General features: G+C 46.4%; 1 protein-coding gene across 5 annotated transcripts in view; it reads left to right on the top strand.

Moving 5' to 3' along the window:
• The window catches only part of ZFHX3 (zinc finger homeobox 3), a 480,743-nt gene that overhangs the window by 40,768 nt on the left and 421,671 nt on the right, over positions 1-18,304 (top strand). For 4 of the 5 annotated variants that reach the window (XM_085071268.1, XM_085071270.1, XM_085071269.1 and 1 more), the window contains exon 1: positions 6,775-6,926. The exons of the other annotated variant lie outside the window; for it this stretch is intronic. The gene's annotated coding sequence lies outside the window, so the exon portion shown is untranslated. Of the gene's footprint in view, positions 1-6,774; positions 6,927-18,304 lie in introns of those variants that run through there. 5 annotated transcript variants of the gene reach the window in all.

Here is an 18,304-nt window from a genome sequence, read left to right as displayed (position 1 = left end):
GCATCCAAATCTCATGCTTCAGGAAGTAACCAAGCTCTCAAGTGCTAGGAGCTGGCAGAAGATGTGCCTTGGTAAGTTATCCAGCACTGCTGTGGGCTCTCCTGAGGCTCTCTGTGGATGCTGACAGTGCGAGGGTGCTGCAGGCAGGCTGTGGGAATGCCAGGGTCAGCAAAGGAACTCAGCTTGGTGGTGCTCCTGTTTAATCTACTGGGAGTACTGGATAAACTGTCCCAAGAGAAGTATTAAACGGCCCAGCTTGTCCTGGGTTTTCTCATGGTGCCATTCCAGTACCTTCTGTGTGCAGATCAGGGTTAAAGAGGGTCTGGGAAGAGCAGACATCCATGGCCATTGGGCAGTGATGGGTAATGAACACCTGGGACTTTCTAAAATGCTTCAGCTGCATTTGGAAATGAAAAACTATTAAAGCTGTAACCCTCTCTTTAGGGAGCTGATTGATAACAAACACCATTTCTGTATCTGGTAGGAAACTTGGAGAATGGCAACACCCTATGCTTGTTGGCCAGTGTAGTGGCAAGCTGCTTAAAACCTGAAAATGAGGATCGAGTTGATTAGATATAACCTGCACATTCATTCAATTACTCCCACCAATGAAAAAGCTTTTGCGTGTTGGAAATAGTGATGACAGAGAGAAACTTATGCAAACTTCTCAGACTGCTCCCCATCGCTGCTCCCCATCCCAGCTCCCACTCTGTGGCCACATCAACGAAGACCAAATAATTTGCATTTGAAATTATTATATTAAACAGGAATATGTGCAGTCTTTACAGAAGCCAGCAGAATGAGCTCTAATGCCTTTATAAATACATTCAGTGGCCTTTTCCTGTGGGGAGAAAATTGAGTTTTCTGTGGGAACATCAAATCACAATATCTGGATGTGTGTGTAGAAAGTCTCATTTTTAAAGACATAACAGTAGAAGGATATAGGCTCCCTAAAAATTTCTGTGTGGTGTAATCCTGGGCAGTGTGCACAGCCAGATGAAAGCTGCAGAGCTGAGCTGGGTGGTTTGTAAGCCACAAAGAGGCTCAGCAGCATAAACAGTATAAGATGGATGAGTTGTGTTGCTGGGGACGCCACTGCAGCTCCCAAATTGAATCAGAGACTCTGGGATTTCCAACTAATGTGACTTGGTGCTGAGGTAAAGCAGAGTCTGTTTTGTTCTGCTGGTTCACCCTCATCCCTGGCTGTAATGGTTCTTGCATCTTCTAGGGGAAAACCCAAGAACCTCAGAGGACACTGATGTTGTGCAATCCCACCCCAAAATGTTTCTCTTCCTTTCCTCCAGTAGTAAAAGTCTGACAGAAACCCTGGGGTACAAGGTTTAATATCCTTCTAAACTTATTAGAGTTAATTAGTAAATCTTGCTGATTTAACCTGGCTGTGTTGGTGCCTGCAGTGACATCCATTCCAACAGGATGCGTTACAAAAACGTGTTTTGTTTTGACCCTGTAATCTGGGATATCATTGAGTCTATAAACACATTAGTTTTTGCCTCTAGTATACATTTCCTTCTGCTTATTAACATTGATTTTCATTGCCAGTCGTGTTGCCAATTCCCCTCTTTCCTCACCATCCTCTCCTGTGCTAATTAGCCGTTACCTTTTGTACCAACCATATTAAAGAGCATAAGCTTACCTTTTGCCAAGGGTGACTTGGCCAGGGTGTCCCACAAAGCTTCCCACTATTGGAGTGCTAAAAGGTGGGCACAGATTCAGGGATACTTTGAAACTTCCTGGCTAAAGGTTCTATAGAGCAGGCTTTACTCATCCCTGCTTTCACATGAGTTTTTTGGTTTTTTGGTTTTTATTTGCTTGCGGATCTCCCAGAGCACCTTTAATTCCTCAAATTTCTTTTTGCCTTATGGTAGTGTCAGGCAGGTGAAGTCTGCCGATTTCACTTTAAAAGATATTTACCCCCATTTTTTGTGTCACTCTTTCTGTGTGAATATGTGGCCCCAGTGTTGGTGGTTATTGTCAAAGTGTCAATAACAAGCTGATGGTTCCTGAGCTCATCCCGTTGACAGTTGGTTATCACTGATGAGTGATCCCTAAACCCAAGAGCCCCGAGGGGCAGCAGCCAGCCCCTGGCACCCACCCACACCTGCACCCATCCTCTTCTTGTCCATCGTGTCACCACAGCTGTTGTGTGCTGACCACAACATTGTGAGCAACTCCAGGCTTTAGAGATTTAATCCCTAACTTGAAATGCACCCAAAGCTGACAGCCAACATGGCACAGAAAGCAAGAGAGTTAATAACACATTGAGTCTCCTGCCACCTCCTAAGGCTTTTTTGTTCAATATTATTCAAAATTTAGGCACCTTTCATATTAATTAAATGGTAACTTTCTGTATCCCACGATCAAACTATTCAATAATGCTTGCTCAGAGCAATCAGAAATGACAAAAATAAAGTACTAATATAATTTTATTATGAATGATTCGATCCCTGGGGTTTCTATCATATTAAACAAAGAAACAAATTAACCAGTGACTGAATTAAGTGGAGGAACTTGCATCATGTAGAGACAATAGATTTTTTCATAGTTAAGCTGCCAGCTACTTTCATGCTTCAAGTCCAGTTTCCAAGTTTCCCCCTGAATTTCCTAGAAATTATCTTGCTGCTTTGTATTGATGCATATGTCAGCATGGAGCTGTTTTTTTTCCTGAGAAATACAGTAAAGAAGATCAGAAGAGGATGGATCCATCCATGCATCCAGCCATGCATCCCTCCATCCCATCCCTCCCTGGCCATGCTGTGGCTCTCAGCTCTCCTAGCAGTGATGCTCCACATCTGCTGCAGCAAGGGGGCCAGACAGGGAACATTATTAAGCCCCTCAGCTTTTAATACTGCAGCTCATCCTAATACACCATATCAGATGACTTTGGTCACGAATCTCTCTTTCTAAAAAAGATATTATTGTAACAGAAGGATTAATCAAAACTAGGGTGAGTGAAAGCCTGCCCATTCTGGTCAGCCCTTGGTTTCAGCAGTTGTTCAGTAATGGGCAGCCTCTTGCTCCTCACTATAAACATCTGGATGAGGAGGCTGAAAGAATTAAATTTTGTGCCTGAAAAATGACATATTGAGTAGCAGTTCTGCTTTCATCTCTGGGATCGTGTTTGGAGAAGAATCCGCGCGGAGGCTCAGCGTTAACATTCTTTAACTGCTCCTCAAATTACTAATGCTTCACGTTGCTTTAATCCATTCGGCTGTAATAGCTTTATTAGATTAAACTCCCTGCTGAGCGAGTGAGGAACAGTGGGATTATCACACTTCCCTTTGAACAGCCAGTAAAGACAAAATAAATGGTTAACAAAATAGAGCAAATTCAGTTTGCAGGTGAGCTGCAGTTCCCAGCTCCACGTGCTGTGGATGGTCTCCAAGCCTCCCTATTATTCCTTGCTAGAAAAATGCCTCTTTAGCAGCCTGAAGAAATTCCCGAGGTAAAAAAGAAGTCCTAATGGAATAAAAGTTCCTCTTTCTCCTTTAGATGTGTTGCTAATTGCATCGTGCCCACTGCAGGGATAGTGTGAGGAAAACCTGAAACTTTATTTAAACCCCCCCTATTTTTAGCTTCACTTTTGCCAGAGCCGTAGGTGTGCCAGTAACAGCCTTTATCCAGTGTCTCCAGAGTGGGAACGCCTAATGACTGATTTTTTATTATTTTTTTAGCAAATCTAATTAACTATTTGAAGTATTCTATCGAGAGGCTCACGGTTACTATACACAAGCAGTGGGTGGCTCTTCTAGAGTCTCTTAAAAACTCAGTTTCTTCTCAGCATTCTTCAAATCCTCATCTGCTGGAGCAATTTGAATTTTGTTATTAGTGACTGCTGGAAATCATAATTCAATAAAGACTAACTCATTTAAAAATGCTCCATGCTGAGCATGCATTAGGTAACTTGGGAAACTTCGGAGACACAGAAAAGCATATACTAATATCCAGGTCTACACAGGAAATTGGTATGGCACTGAGCAGCTTGAAGGAGGTTTTTTGTATGTTTTTAAGAAGCTGCAGAAAGGTTGGAAGGAATGCAGTTTTTTTTCTAGTAAACCTATTCCTTCCCTCTCCCCAGCATTTTTTTCCTAACACGCTGGCACCCTTCCAAAGGAATTAGAGCCCCCAACATCCAGGGGGCAGTGAAAATACACAGGATAAACATTTCTGTAATCATTTCCTAGATAAGTAAGAAAGCCATCGGGTTTCTCTTCCTGGACTCTGCATATGTCCCTTATAACTCGTCTCAGATGAGTCTGGCAGTTTTAAGGATCTCTCCTGCCCCATCTCTCCTTATTCCCCTCATGGCCATAATCTTATGGCGATAGAATATATAGCCTTGCCACAGGGGATGGGCCTCCTGCTTGGATTTTTAAGCCACATCAGCAGCTGCAGCTGGAGCAGGCTTGGAAAACTCCTGGCCTTGTGAAGGGATGTAATTTCCTAACACTGAATTCTCCTTCAGAGGACGCTGCACAGCCACATTCTGCCCAGTGCTGTCCGGCAGCCGCCTCTGCTGCGGTTCATTTACTGCTTGAGTTCACCCTAGGAAATACACAGGGGTATTTTTTTCCCCAATTTCCTTCCCCACAAGTTGTTTCATCTTTAGAATCACAACATTTCCTGCCAACATCAGAGGTTTCCATTCTTGTCTCCTCTCTCCTTGTTCTTTCTAGCCATTTTCAGACTTATATAGCCCTTGTGTTTCTTACCCTCGCTCCCTTTCATCCCCTGGTCCTCTCACAGAGCCTCCCTCGTTTCAATTCTCCACTTAGCTGGCCTTCAGAAAACAATTCCCGTCTTCCACCTGGTTTTCCTCCTTTGTTGCTCAGGGGTTTGATTTCGCCTCTCTTTGTCTGCTTTCCCCTTCTTGGGTTTTTTCTTTTTTTCCCCTCACCCTCTTTTTAAAATTGGAGAAAAGGATCAATATTATCCCCCCTCTCTGTTTGATAAGATAATGCTGGGTGAACAGGGTGGCGATGGATTTGTTGTCACTGCAGAGAGGGAGGAGAAAGGGGGAAGGTCTGGCTGCAGGGGCAGGGCTAGGCCCTGGCAGTCCTGGGTCAGGCTGGACAAATATATGTAATTCTTCAGATAAAAATCTGGGACAAAGGCCCGGGTTCTTCACACGGGCAAAATGCCCAGGGAAACAAGCCGGTGCACGTCAGAGCACAGAGGCTGCTTTTAGGTTGTTTACCCAGGAGATAATTTAGGAAAGCCTGACGCGCAGGAATGTCCAGCATTACACCACGGCCTGGGCACGTCTTCTAGACTTTGTGTTCTCCTTGTGATCCATGGAAGCTGCTGATCCACAGGGACTCAGTATCCCTGTGATGTACTGGCCATGCTCTGGAACCTGCCATGAAGTGGAGCACTCGGGGGAATCCAGCCTAGTCTCTGGGGGGTGAGGCACTGACTTGGAGAGGAGAAGGCTCCAGGGAGACCTTAAAGCTCCTTCCAGTACCTGAAGGAGCTCCAGGAGAGCTGGAGAGGACTTCTGACAAGGGCCTGGAGTGACAGAACCAGGGGGAATGGCTTCCCAGTGCCAGAGGGCAAGGAGAGATGGGATATTGGGAAGGAATCATTCCCTGTGAGGGTGGGGAGGCCCTGGCACAGGCTGCCCAGAGAAGCTGTGGTGCCCCTGGATCCCTGAAAGTGTCCAAGGCCAGGCTGGAGAGGAGCAGCCTGGGATAGTGGAAAGTGTCTCTGGCCTTCCAAGAGTGGATGAGATGGGCTTTCAAGTCCCTTCCAACCCCAACGTCTGGGATTTTGTTATTCTCAGAGCTTTTTTATGGGAGGTTGGGTTTTAATAACTTGTTTCTTTATTTCTTCCTAATACTGACAATGTATGAAAAGTAGAGAAAATTTATTAGGGAGAGAGTCGAGCCCGGCCTCGCTTCCTCCCTGCCCTCGTTCCCTGAGGCGTTACAGGAGTATCACACGAGTATCACACGAGTATCACACGTGTCCCCACAGCCCCAGGGCATCAGTGCTCCCCTCGGTCCGCCCGGGCTCAGCCGTGCCTGTTTGCACACTCACCCCCGGGGCGTTCCCGCTGCGGGGTCGGCACGGGGGATGAGTGTAATTACTGTGTGCTTGTTTATTTATTCCCTGTTGTTCCACCCGGGTTTGGCCCGGTCCGTCCGCGCCGCTTCCCGGGCCGAGGTTGCCCCCTGGTGCACCCGCGCCAGCGCACACCGCGGGCACGTGCAGGGCTGTGAGGGGGCACGCGCTGGGCTGTGAGGGGGCACGCGCTGCCTCTCTGAGGGGGCACGCGCTGGGCTCTGTGAGGGGGCACGCGCTGCCTCTCTGAGGGGGCACGCGCTGGGCTCTGAGGGGGCACGCGCTGGGCTCTGTGAGGGGGCACGCGCTGCCTCTCTGAGGGGGCACGCGCTGGGCTCTGAGGGGGCACGCGCTGGGCTCTGAGGGGGCACGCGCTGCCTCTCTGAGGGGGCACGCGCTGGGCTCTGTGAGGGGGCACGCGCTGGGCTCTGTGAGGGGGCACGCGCTGGGCTCTGAGGGGGCACGCGCTGGGCTCTGTGAGGGGGCACGCGCTGGGCTCTGAGGGGGCACGCGCTGGGCTCTGTGAGGGGGCACGCGCTGGCTCTGTGAGGGGGCACGCGCTGGGCTCTGTGAGGGGGCACGCGCTGGCTCTGAGCCGCCGGTGCTGGAGCGGGCTCGGTGCGGCGGGAACGTGGCTCCGACGAGAGCCGGTTAGTTACAAATATCACCGACGTTTGCTGTCAAAAAGTAATGACGCAATGGATGGACACGTTAAGGACAGTCCGTTTCTCCAGGGAAGGAGAACTTCTGCAGGAACGACACGCCGGGGAAAGCCAAAGCCGCGCTGATCGGTGGCTGATGGAGGAGTCAGTGTCGGGGCAGCCCGCAGGAGAGACCTGCAGCAGGTGTGTGCGATTTACCACATGTTTCTCTGTGTTCGACCCACCCTTACTAAGGCTTGACTGAGGATTTGGTTCATTCAATGCACATATTATTTCAGTATATTGAATGCACATATTTAGAGGGCACGGTTAGTTGGGATATTGGGAAGGAATTATTCCCTGTGAGGGTGCTGAGGCTGTGGCACAGGCTGCCCAGAGAAGCTGTGGCTGCCCCTGGATCGCTGGCAGTGTCCAAGGCCAGGTTGGACAGGGCTTGGAGCAATCTGGGATCGTGGAAGGTGTCCCTGCCCATGGCAGGGGGTTGCCCTGGATGAGCTTTAAGGTCCTTTTCAACCCAAAGCAGTCTGGGATATCTTGTGCTTACTAGTCTGTTTGAGACTGCTTTTAGCTTTGCTAACTGTAAGTGTGCACTTAGTACACGACTTTATTTCTTTAGCCTGTGTCTGGTTCAGCTCCAAGGCTTTAGGAATTGTCGGTCTTGCCATGTGTTGCCCCAAGAGCATCTGGTTCCTCACTCCCTGTTGACAGAAAAGAAGGGCAGAGCTCTGAAAGAATCTGTCCAGTTTTAGCCCGAAAGGAACCAGACCCACACAAATTCTTTAGCAGTTTAACCCTGGTGCCTTAAGATGGGGCAGGCCTATGAGAAGGTGCATAAAGCGCATTGTTGAAGCTCTTTAAATTACATGGCAAGGAGAGGAACTCATTGTATCACAATTAAACCATGTGGCAAATCCTCCTTGGCACATGAGCAGGTAATGCCTTTATAGAGCCCTGGGTATCATCAGAGACCTGGAAATAATGGCTGAGGCCAGCGCTGGGGAATATAATTTCTTCAAATGTAAGGAAAAAGCAAAACTCAGAAAACGGTGATGGCATTTTAACTAACTTCAAGTGTGCTGCTGGTTCAGTCGCCCCTTTGATGTTGCAGCCGGGTGACCTGGCCTCCCCCGCCATTCATCACTGCCTGGAAATCAAACTCTCCTATGCTCCTGCTTTACAGTCCTTCCTCTGTTCTGCTAATAAACACAATGTTAGTGAAAATAACCATCCAGGAAGCGTTCAAAGGGAATATCCATGGATGAATTTTAGTGAGAGTTCAGTTTCTTGCTGCCAAGCCCAAACCTTCAAACTGCACTGCAGAAAAGATAGCATTCATCTAAACATGCAGCGCTGGAATGCGAGACTCCCAAATCCCTTTGCTTTTGGGGCAGTTCTGTGATCAGAACCATCGGGGAAAATGCCTTTAGTTACTTTGTTTCACCTGCATTTTAGAGTTCCAGTGTTAAGGTGACAGCTGTGTAAACACCCCTTCCTCCTTGTGTTTTTAAAGAGTAGGATCTGAGAATTCCCTCCCGATGGTCCCTGGACAGTGCTCAGTGAGTGGTCCCAGAGGCTGGCAATGCCGGAGAGCTGTCCTGGGAGGGACTGAGCCGGGGCTGCAGTGGGCACAGCATGCGTGTAACACACCTGTGGCACGTGTTTAACTTGCCTGGGCATGGTGCGTGTGTGTAACGCACCTGGACACAGCGCAGATGTAACTCACCTGGACACAGTGCATGTGTCACAGCAATATGATTTTTGTCTCTGGCCTCATTTAATTTGAGTGTGACCTTACAGTGATGTTTCAATGGTGTCCTGTCATCAACACTGTGGAGCCCAGGAAAGAGGACGTTGTGCCTTATCCCTTCTGAGAGGCTGGATAGAAAATTTAGATGAAGGTTTTTTGTTTTTTTTTTTTTTTGGGTTTTTTTTTTTTTTGACTCTGGCACACGTTTATTCTGGGTTTAGCAATTGCTTTTGCAGCATGTTGTCTGGATTATTTAGCAGAGGGTGAAGTGGGCTGGGTGAGCCTTGTGGTTGGGTGAGCACAACTCTGCTGTGGCTTTTCAGAGCCTGTGTGTTTTCTCCTCTTAGATGTGGTGCTTTTCATCCTTGCTGCCTCTTTGCCTTATTCTAATCTGATCTGTTGTATCTGTTGTGCAGAGTAACAGACATGTATGTATAAGACAGTAAATCGCTGTATGTATTATGGCGACACCATGGAAATATCTCTTAGCAGCACCAGAAAAAAAACTCCTCACATTTAATTTTCTGATTTCTTGCTGAATACGGAATGGAAAATATGTTAACTCTAAGAAAATATACAGTCAATTTAAGGGAAAAAAAGAAAGAAAGAAACCCTTTACCATATCTAATTTCATTAGTAAACTGTAAATGGAAATGATGAAGAGGTACGATTTCAAAGGCCTGGGAACCCACACATTTTATGTAGCATTAATCATGTGCTCTTAATTTTTCTGCAGCAGAGCTCTGCAGCACTGCCATCCAGCTCAGCCACTCACAGGGCGCTGGGCGAGGGTGGGCGGTGGAGCCCAGCAGGGACCCCCCCACGGCGAGGTTTGTGGCCACGTGCCCGAGGTGTCGGGGTTCTGCTCGGGCTGATGAAAAGACGGCGTTGCTGTGGGCGGCTCGTGTTTTCCACATTCCCCTGTCAGAGGCTCTTTCTCTTCCAGGCTGTAAAGAGGGTTAAGAAAGGAATTGTCTCTATTATGGTAATTAAACTCCCAGGAAACAGCCTCATTAGACTAATAAAGAGTAAATAAAGCAGGCAGGACGCACTTTGCCTTCTAGTAGTGAGGGCATCCCTCACCTCCCTTCCTTCACCCACCTGCCTGCTTCTTGCTCCTGGGCTCTGGCACCCACCTGGATTGAGCTCACAACTTTCCCAGCAGTTTTCCTCTTGTGCCAAAGTTTTGCTTGCTCTGTTGCAGGAGAGGGAATAGATATTTATAATTCTTGGGGAAGTTTTCGGTTGCATTTTGCTTACCTTCATCAAACCCCTCTTAGTTTTGCCTGCTGGCTCCATGGGGGTGGCTCTGGCTTGGAGCTGATGCCATGGAAGGCCAGAGCACGCTATGCCGGACGCATGTAACCAAGTGTGGACACTGGATTTGGGTTCTGACAGCAGGGACATTTGGGACACACTTGTGGGTGACATTGCTCCTCCAGCCCTGGCCCCGAGGCAGGGGCTGCATTGAAAGTACGCATGCAGCTCTCCTGCTTTTCCAGCAGCAGAATACAGAGGGAGAATGAAATTAGAAGTAAAAGTATTAAAATATTGATAGCAATCATTCCATGTCCTGGCTTTACTAATTAATTATTAATTTTACCTTGAACGTTAGTGTAAGAGATGGACTTTACTTTATCAGGCTTCCACTTAGCATGATGTTTGACTATATATTTTTAAACATTATCAGGGCTCTAGCAAATAGCTCTTGTTTTTTCTGGTGAGCAGTTGGGATTTGCTTTTTGTGGCTTCATGAGGTGGGAGAAAAGAGGGTCACCAAGATGATTTAGAGGGTTGGAAACCTCCCTTCTGAGGAAAGGCTGAAGGAATTGTGATTGTTCAGCTTGGAGAAGAGAACGCTTCAGGAAGAGCTTAGAGCCCCTTCCAGTGCCTAAAGGGGTGCCAGGAGAGCTGAAGAGGAATTTGGTACAAGGGAGGATGGCTTCCCACTGCCAGAGGGCAGGGTTAGGTGAGATATTGGGAAGAAATTCTTCTCTGTGAAGGTGATGAAGCCCTGGCAGAGGTTGCCCAGAGAAGCTGTGGCTGCCCCATCCCTCTAAGCGTCCAAGGCCAGGTTGGAGAGGAGCAACTTGTCCCTGCCCATGGCAGGGGGTGGAATGAGATGAGCTTTCGGGTCCCTTCCTATCCAAACCATTCCATGATTCTATTAAATAATTTTTAAACTGGGGAAAACTTTGAATTTGCTCTGAAGAATATTTTTTTCTTGAAAGCAGCTTTAGCATTGATAAAAGATGCAAATAAGGAACTGTTGATGTGTGACTGTGCTGGTGAGAAATCATATTGATTTCACTGAACTCCACACCCAAGCAGGAGCAGGGCTGGGTGTGCAGGGCTGGAGCTTTATGTTTGTAAACCTCCCCTTAACTCCCCTGCATCAGCAAGGTTTGAAAGAGCTTTTACTGTCGTAAGGGTAAATACCTTTCATTTCTGAAAAGGTAAAACCCATTTCTCACTTATTTCTCTTAAAGTGGACCCAGCTTTAAATGTGGATGAATGGAAAAAACCTTCACCAGCCCCTCTGGGGAAGGGAGGCTGCAAACCTCCAGCTTTGGAAACAAGGATTTTTATTCTGTCATTCTTAAAAAGGAATCCCAGAAAATTAAGATTTTGCTGTAGTGTTGTGAGAAACAGAATTTACCCAGTATGGGCCCTTTTAAGATAAAGGAAATGAAGGAAATGACAGCTTTCTTCTGCATGCTGCTTTCTACTTGTAGCATTTGCAGCATGCAGGTCCCAGTGGAGCTGGGGATGTGCCTGAAGTTTCGATGTGCTGATGCTCTTTCCAGGACAGGGGCTCTGCCTGTCTGTGCTGTGTGGAGATGTACCCAGGAACACAGGGCTGGAACTGCTTGCTTGAGCACTCACATGTAACTTTGGGAGTCTTGCCTCCTGAAAGTAGTTGCAATGCCCCACTTATTTTAAATTTTATTGGGGGGGATTATATATGTTAACTGAAATGGCAAATCCAGTTTACACAGCCCTGTAAAGTACCAGGAACCCTGCACTGGTTTGCTGCTCATCACTATGAATGAGATATGGATACACTTAAATAGTGTTTGTGTAGCTTTTATCTCCAGTGCTTTTTAAAGATCTTTCCAAGGTCTTGCCCAGCCCCTCCGCTGGTACCTTGTCTCAGCACAACGTGCACACCAGTATTTCAAGTCCTTTGGGGCCGATGAGCACAAAGCTGCAGGCGCAGCCTCTGCCTGCACACGCTGCCGGGGCAACCACTGCACCCCATCGTCCTGCACTTGCTCCATTTCCAGGGGTGTGCAGCCACAGAAGAACCTGGCTGTGACCTCAGGTTTGGTGATCTTCAGCAAGGAAAAAGTTTGTTCTGCACAGTCAGGTCTTGGTTGTGCTGAGCAGATGCACACTGGCTCAGGCTGTGGCCAAGGAATTGGCACTGGTATAACAGAAATGTGATTTTGAGAAACTTGGTCCAATTACCTCTGTCCTCCCCCTTTCTGGGTATCATTTCCAGCAGAAAAATGCCACGTAGCATCCATGTCCACGTAATTGTGCAGTGTGTGTCAGCGCAGTGTGATCATTTGTGTGCATGTGACACAAAAGCAATCCAGTTATGGTATCCAAAAGAAACAGCCAAAGGGGAATTTTCATGCCATGTGGCGTGACTGTCCTCATATTGTTTCTAAATTATGGGAATAAATACAGGATTGAAACAAAATTTCAGCTAGGATAGATAGCACCAGTTCTGCAGAGCCTGGCTGGAGCGGGTACATGGGGTTTGGTGACGTCAGGCCTTGTGCAGGCTCTCCTCTGCTCCAAGGACAGCCTGCAAAGCACCTTTGTTGAGTTGTTCTTGAAGAAGCTTCCATGTGTAGTTTCTATCAGAAGCACTAAAGTGGAGAGATGGACTTCCAGAGGTCCGAGGGCTGGGAAAAGCCACCCAGAGCCTTGGGAGAAGCACACGTTGGCTTCTGCTCAGAGATGACAGATCTGAGACAGCTGTATGCACAGGCAATTTTCTGGGGGTTTGGTACCAATCCCTTTGTCCCCCTCCCTGCTGTGGCTCACCGGGATGCCTTGAGCATTTTGTGCCCAGAAGCACAAAGTTGTCCTGCTCCCCAGAGCAGTAGATCCACTAGGATACATCTTCTACAACGATAATTTGGGTTATATCTTTCATAGAGGGTGATAAATGGATTTATTTCCTTTCTTATGGCTTTTGCCATGAAACTGTTTTGGACTCTTGTGCTGTAGGTTGAGCAGCAGTGAGATGCAGGGGCTGGAATGGAAAGCGACGCTCTGAGCAGTCTCTGCTGTGCTCAGCAGTGCATTTCCTCTCCTCCCAGCCATCTTCCTCCTCGTGCCTCTCCAAGGTAAGGATTTGCAACAGCTTCTTTCTGGGAGGTGACTCCTCCTCTCAGCTCCTGCAGTGGCTCCGTGTCCTTCCCTGAGCCTGGAACCAAGCACTAGATTTGTTGTTAATACCAAACCATTGAGGCTGACAAAGGGTCTCAGCTCCAGAGAACCTGTGGCTGCCCCATGCCTGGTCCAAGGCCAGGGTGAATGAGGATTGCAGCAGCCTGGGATAGTGGAAGGTGTCCCTGCCCATGGCAGGGGGTTGGAATGAGATGAGCTTTCAGGTCCCTTCCAACCCAAAGCATTCCACAATTCTAAGATAAGGTGCTCCTGAGCAGGAAAGAGGACAGCAACAGGATACTAATTAGAAGCACTTTCGAATGGGGAGGAGCAAGTTATGATTTAGGAACCTGCTTCTTGGCATCTGCATGGAAATATCTGTTCTGGTCATGCTGGGAGGTCGTGGAAAATAAAGTGACTGGTGGGTTTGGCTTGTGTGACTGATGTGTTAAAGATGATCTGCTCCTTCATTAGCAGCACTTAGTGATGGAGGACACCAGAGGACACTCAGGACGAGGACAGGATTTTTAACAAGTAATTTAGAGTCTGTCTGCACTGCGGGATTAGCTGGAGGTATAACTTGAGAGCTGCCAGTAACCTGATGCTTGTGGGTGTCTGTGACTGGAGGCAGAGGTGCCAGAGCCAGGCCAGAGCTGCTGCTGGTGCTGATCATGCTGTGGGGCTGGCCTGGCTCCCCCGAACATGCCGGGCAGCTCCAGGGCTGGGTTCCAGGCTTGCTGCTCACACTTGGGGCTACTCAGGAAGAGCTAATGTAAGTGTAGAGGCTTCAGCTGACAGTGGAGTGAGGACAGCGCCACTGAGAGCCCCGATGGAACTCGAAAATCCACACAGAATGTTAGGACATGGCTCATAGCAGCTTGCAGTTAAATTCTTTTCTTTCTTTTTTTTTCCTTTGAAAAAAATTCTTTCCACAGTAGCAGACTTGCAGCTGTTAACTAATCCCATAACAAGTGGCATTTAGCCACACATTTTCCAAATTAAATAAGCTTGCATGTTGGACTAGTTTCATACCCTGTAATACAAATACTTTCCCTGCTGGGGAAAAAAAAAATTAGAAGAAAAATCCTCTCAGGCACAGGAAGAGTGGAGAAGGGGAAGGTGGGGTGCGCACAGCCATGTCACTACCGCTGTCCCTGTCAGTGCAGCGGTTCCGCGCGGAGCACCGCGTTCGCTGGAGGATCTGATGGGTTATCAAGGACTGCTCATGCTTAAATTATTAGTTAAGGCTGTGACATTAAAGAATTGTTATTTGGTCATGGTCTCATGGCTGTGTTTTGCCAGGAGGTGTTTGGAAATTCTCATCTCTGCTGTCACGTAATCTGTAGTTGCCCTTTTGGTGCTTTTTTTTCCTGGTCATTTGAATAATGTTTTCAGATCCTCAACTGACTCCAGGCTTGGCAGCTTTGGGCCACAAGCAATTAACAGCACGTTGGTAGAACTTAGGCTGGATCTCTTTTAAGGGTGTTTGAGAGAACCTCCTCTACCCACCACCCGCTTCCTGCACATTTTTAAGAATCCCATTAAAAATTTTTCAGGATCCCCATCCAAGCCAAATGCATTGTTTCCATGGAAACAATTAATGGGGAGAGCAATTTATAAGACTGATGTAAAAAAATGAGCACTTCATCAGCCCCCCTGCTGCTCTGATATACAATCTCAAGGCAGAGGCATTGGGTGAGGTTTGCATAAGTGATATCCTTAAAAAAGGGGGAGACAGAGAAAGGAGCCTGGGAGTCTGCCTGTGGCACGGTGAGCAATGCCTATTGTGCTGCACAGGCATTATTAGCTCTTGGAAAGGAAGAGTAAATTCACGTTTCATGAAGTCTTTCAAAATGCTTTTCCTTTAGAGAAGGGGTTTTTTCCTAATCCCACCCTCTTCCACAAGACACATGGCTTGGAGTCATGGCTGGGGATGGCCATGGCAGTGGGGTCCCTGTGTGGGACCTGGCCTTTGATTAAAAGGCTTTCAAGAGGCCTTTCGGTTGCCCTGCTTTAAAGGTCTCCCTGGTTAGAGACCTGCCTTAAAAGTGCTCTCTTTCTTGCATTTTTAAAATTACTACTGTTATTTTATTTTTTATTTGTTTTCAATCTGCCACTTGAGCTTTCTCCCGGCCAATGTTTTGCATTGATTTTATCAATATATATATGAAACCTAATCAGAGATTGCTGTTTAAAAAGGAGAGTGAGAAGGGCACACACAGCAAAGGCTGTCATTCTGGACAGGTGTCTAACCAGGATTTGATTTGGAATTTCCTAAAGAGCTTATTTTTGCGGAAAAACAAATAAAAATTCCATCCTGCACAGCTTTGCTGCAGCAAAAGGAGGAATCCTGGTGTCTGTGCTCTGAAATTATGTGGCTGAGATTTTAGAGACTGCCAGAAAACATTACCTGAGAAAGGAAAACCCTTTCATTTCTTGCATCTAGTTCCATATCGAATGGGCTGGGATATGGCCGTGGGGCTGGGAGGGATGGAGTAGCTTGGTAAAGTTCAGCTCAGGGACCAGCAGTGCTGATGGTCTTGTGTAAGAACAAAATGAGTAAAAATCATAATCAAGCAGGAGTTCTTTGCTCCTGTTTTCCACGATTTCCAAGGGTTTATCCTGGCTGGGGGTGTTTTCCTGCAGAGGGCACTCGCCATCCACGAACAGCACCCACAGCGAGGCTGCGTCCCGCAGCATCCCCTGCCAAACCCTGAGAGATGGAGAGAAAAAAAATGTAAATTATGAAGGCAAATGATTCCCTGGTAGTGCACGAGGCCAGCGGGAAGAGTCCGAGATTTAAGGAGGAAAAAATCCAATGTGGGGAGCGAGAGGCTGGAGGGATGTGGGGGGCCAGGGGCTACAGTAATGGGAATCATAAAAGGGGTGGAAAAAGGAAAGGCTGCGTGTCTGGGTTAAAATTTAATAGAAATGGAGATGAGAGATGCAAAATCCTTAATTAAAGCACCATCCCAAAAAGGGAAAAGCCAACAGAGTGGGGCAACTACAGGGAATTATTTTTGGTTTGCAGCCCCAAGCGTGGGCTGTCACAGTGCTGGGAAGAAGCATTTATTCCATGTGCTTCTTCCACGCTTATATATGGGAAAGGGACAGACTTACAAAGAGCTCAGCCAGGGACGTATCGGGAGCTTTCTGTGTGAGGCTCTGAAGTGCATCTCTGAGAAATAAATACTCAGCAGCCAAATGATAAAACAGTTTAGGAATTAAGTATTCTGGAGTTTGTGGAAAAAAATCTCATGTTACCAACAAGCTGCCCTTGAAAGCAGATTATAGAAATTGTTTAGGGTTATTTTAAACCCGGGTAGGAATGGTCCGGCACTGTCTATGCCTGTCACTCATCTGAGGTGGAAAAACCCCCATGGATGTGTTCCAGTAAATAGCTCTTGCATTTTATTATTTGCTTTTATTACAGCAAAGGAGAATGTAAACAAAAATATCCTCAGAACCAGTTCTGAAAATGTAGGTCTGGATGTCACAGAAATCCATATTCTGGAGAATTTTTACATTGATGATGAGAACTGTGTATTTATTTTTAAAGTTTCTTTTTGCTGCCTGGTTTAGTCTTTTTGTTTGAGTTCTTTTTTTATCTGCAAATATTTTCTAATTTTCTTTTAAAAACTGATCATTTTGAAATGGAATGTGAGTTCTTTTATTTTACCAAGAATGATTTTTTGCAAAACATGTTTTAACAAACATAGTGTATGATGTATGATTTTTCTGAAACATGATTTTCATTTGCTTTAAGTCCCTGATTAAAATATTACTGATTTGAGTAAATTCCCTCCTATCAGTGTGTCTGCGCTCAGCGTTATGGGGAGGAGGGGTGGGAGAATTATTGTAAATAACAAATTTTGTTTTGGGACATTCCAGTCCATTTTTAAATGTGTGGTTTGGGCTCTGTGGAGCCAAGTCAGGTGAAAAAGAAGCAACCCCAAATGGCAGAGCAGTTACTGAACGAGGTGCTTGTGGAGGAGGGTTGTCAGATTTCTGTAGGAACCGGGGGCAGACGGAAAGCTGATCCCATCTCCCCGCTGGAATAACCCGGCTGGTTTGACAAACACAAATTGCGAATGCTTCCAAATCCCAAACAAAAATCAGAGTTCACAACTGCAGTTGCTTGTTGGTTGAAAAGACTCTGAATTTTATTTCAGTAGGTTTTACCTGTGGATTTGAGGAAGTCACCCAACCTGTTCGGAATTAGGATTATGTTATTTGGGCTCCTGCCTTACGTTAATGTAACTGTTCTAGATAGAAATGTCCTCTTTGCAGGTTTAGGACTCAGCCTTAAAAATTGGTACAAGTTAAAAACAGGCACAGAATATTTCCATCTCATTGTACCTTTTCTTAACAAAATTAAATTGTTTTAACTAATCTTGATTTTAGTTGAGATTTGACAATAAAATCTGTGCCTGCTGGGTTGACCTCTACTTGTATTTTAATATTTAAAATTGTTGTGAATGAAAAGGAGTGTGACTGCTTGTAATTTCAAGGTATTTCTTCATTCCCTAGTGAAAAAAATACAAGTGAACAAGGAAATCAAAAGTACTTCCTTTTATTCCCAAATATACTAATTACTAGGGAGCAATATTTGTGTGAAAAACATGATTGTTCATCATTTTTGTGTGGATGTGGGATTTCCTGAATGACAGGAGAAACAGCAGCATATGCCTGTTTTTGAGAGATCTGCTACAAAATCTCATCCTTTAAAAATTGCTTCCCCATATTAAAATTATGTCTTTATTTGTATGTTTTGCCAAATATATTTGTTTTTATCTTAATGTGTGTTTCATACCTGTATATTGATAGGTAAGTGCACAAATAGCTGTAAGGATTGACTCCTAAATAATCTCACAAAGGAAAATACATGTGAATTCCAGTTGCTGGTTTCTCAGAGATGCAGAATAAACTCATAACTGAAATCTGCAATCCCTCCTTCCCAAATGGATCCGTGTGAGCAGCCGGGCCACGGGAGGAGGCGTCTGGGCCCAGACAGTGGCCCCAAACAGTGGCCCCAGGGTGTCCTGTGGTGTCACTGCCCAGCCCAGGAGCTGCCTCTTGGGTTTCACCTGACCCTTCCTATTATCTCCCTTCCATGTTCCATTCCCTCTTGCTACAGATATTCCCATTCATAAAATCTTTTCCTGATTGCGGCGGTGAGGGCTGGGGTGTATCAGGAATAAATAAGATCCTGAGCAGCAGCTATTCGTCAAAGCCCTCATTTCCTGGAGTTCTGCCCTGATCCCTGTTGCATGCATCGCATTAGAGGGCAAAATCTCTTCTTATTTATTTTATACTTTCTTCTTTCGTTTATTAAACATCAGAATGCTGTGGGTGTGCTCAGCCCTGGGCTCAGGCAGTCCTGCCTGGCAGTACTTCCCGCTGGGGG

This window comes from Lichenostomus cassidix, chromosome 11, assembly GCF_008360975.1.
Source record: "Lichenostomus cassidix isolate B80296 chromosome 11, HeHo_3.0, whole genome shotgun sequence".
In the NCBI taxonomy this organism is placed as follows: domain Eukaryota; kingdom Metazoa; phylum Chordata; class Aves; order Passeriformes; family Meliphagidae; genus Lichenostomus; species Lichenostomus cassidix.
This window is presented reverse-complemented; position numbering and strand designations above follow the sequence as displayed.